The 2,214-nt window shown below is 53.0% G+C and overlaps 1 long non-coding RNA gene across 1 annotated transcript; it reads left to right on the forward strand.

Moving 5' to 3' along the window:
* The first annotated feature begins 356 nt into the window (after positions 1–356).
* Positions 357–1,006, forward strand: LOC106889833. Its single transcript, XR_001412403.1, has 2 exons — positions 357–486; positions 627–1,006. It is a non-coding gene; the product is annotated as an uncharacterized LOC106889833 (long non-coding RNA).
* Positions 1,007–2,214: the final 1,208 nt, after the last annotated feature.

Consider the following 2,214-nt stretch of genomic DNA (forward strand, 5'->3'; position numbering starts at 1 on the left):
TCCCCTCGGCTTCTGACTGCTCTTCTAAAGGGGAAAAAGCAATGATGGTGCTCTGGAAAATTGCTAAGAAAAGGGAAAGCACCAGTGGATGTGTAACAGAGGGGTTGGTTTTCTCTAAGACACCTCTCACACAAGTGGGAATTTCAAACCCATGCAGTTACGTTTTTCACCCAAAGAGGTGAAAACCGAGGACACAGAAAACACGTGTAAGGGGGTGCCTCATGTAGCGTCTGAGCGTGTCGCTGTGAACCCCGAGCGAGACAGCCCTGCCTCCCCAGTGGCAGGGACAGAGTTAAGCCCAGGAAGGAAGAGCTTTTCATTTTTTTTCCTCTGCAATTGGCCTCCTTGGCTGGGGTGGTGGCTGACTGAAGCCTGCTGTTGAGGCTGTGGGCTGGAGGAAAGGGAGGACACCGAGAGGGTTTGTCCTCTGGATTTTGTTGTACACACACTGTCATTTCTGAGCCATGGGACAGCTGCGAAATTTGGGTAGGAAATTTTGGGAGTTTTTAATGGCTACTCCTGTTGTTTTGCTAGTGTAAATGCTTTTTGGTGTGCTGCGCTAAAGACCATCAGGATGTAAAAATACTCTTTTATCAGGAGCTAATTCTGGTGCTTGTGACTTGCAGGGGATGCAGTGGGCAGGACCGACCACGGTGGCTGCTGCTGGATGAGAGGCACCGGAGCAGGGTCCCAAATCCCCCAAGAGCAGCTCCCACCCCCAGCAGGCCCCAGCGAGGATGAGTGAGCTCCGCCAATGGCTCAGAACTGGGGGATGAGAAGGAGAAGCTCTTGCCAATGGTGAATTTTTGCTTCCTGGGCAACATGTCCCGGGCTCCCCATCCCCCTGCAGCATCCCCCCGGCAGCACCTGGGAGCAGAGGGATGGGCCATCCCTGGGGAGCAGGTACCAGTGCCTTGTCCTGCTTTGAAATTGTACCTTTTGGTGTAGGTCCTACTGCAGGGGCATTTCTGGCTGACGACTGAATAAAGGCTTCTAAGAATACAAAGGGCATTTGCAAAATGAGAAAATGGTTTATATTGCTCTGAAGCACGAGAAAACACCAGCTTTGGAGCTGAAAACATTTTGTTCCTGGAGTCTAAACACTGTCAATGTATGGCACTCAGAGGGAGGTGAGATCAAGCTGCTGGGATGCAAAGAAAATGAGAAAAAAATCACTTTCCTCTCTTTTGCTTCTGCTTGGAGAGCTGCTGTGCTGCAGGGTCATGAGAGCTGTCAACTGTGGATCGGTTCATCCCCTTTGGCAGAGCGATGCCTAAATGCCTTAGAAAAGCAAAGCTCCCAGCACCTTTTTCCTGTCTATTTGCATTTTTTTCCTTTCTATATCACTGGTAACACGTTCCACAGCAGCGGAGGGCAACTGGCCGGAGAAGAGGCGGTTCATTGCCACAGTCTGTTTCCACTGGCCACCTGAGAGCCTGCGAGGAAGCAAGAAGCTTCTGAAGAGAGAGCAGCAAAATGCTCCTTCTGTCTCCTGGCGCAATAAAGTTAGTGAGCAGCAAACATCCTCCTGCTAAAACAACGTGTGGCTGTTAGCGGCAGGCAGGGGGGAGGAGGAGCACTGGGACACAGAGGGGACGAAGGCAGCGTGTCCCCATCACATTGTCACATCTCAGGGAGCTTTCCCCAAGGCAGGAAGGCTCCGCTGGAGGTGGGAGATGCTCCACCTGCTCGGAGCAAAGGTCAGCCAGGACTGCGGGTGAATCTGTCAGCAGCAATAATCTGTTAATCATTCAGCAGGTTTTAATAACTGTCATTACCCTGAGTCCCCTTTGCTGAAGGCTGGAGCTTCCAGAGAAAGGGAGAGCATAAACTTTTCAAAGAGCAAACACCTGCCTGTGGACGGATGCCGGGCTCCATCGGGGAAGGAGAGGGCTGGGTTCACCTCCAGCCGGGCTCGGGGTGGGATGAGCTCGAAGTGCGGGAGAGACGCTGAGATGCAGGATTGATGCTGAGATGCGGGAGAGATGCCTGGGGGAGCAGCACGGGGAGCAGCACAGGGAGCAGGCGGGGGCCGGCGCTCGCCCCACTGGCCGCCCCGCCAGTGCGGGCAGAGGAGCTCCAGGCTGGGACTTGCCTCAGTGCTGCCTGAAGCTGTTTTATTCAACTCTATAGGTGGTTATCAATATTTGAAAAATGCTGAGACCGAAAGTGGCACATAAAGCTGCATTTGCCAAGTCAACACTTGCTCCGTGC

Source organism: Calidris pugnax, unplaced genomic scaffold (genome assembly GCF_001431845.1).
Source record: "Calidris pugnax isolate Ruff unplaced genomic scaffold, ASM143184v1 scaffold89, whole genome shotgun sequence".
NCBI classification, from domain to species: Eukaryota; Metazoa; Chordata; class Aves; order Charadriiformes; family Scolopacidae; genus Calidris; species Calidris pugnax.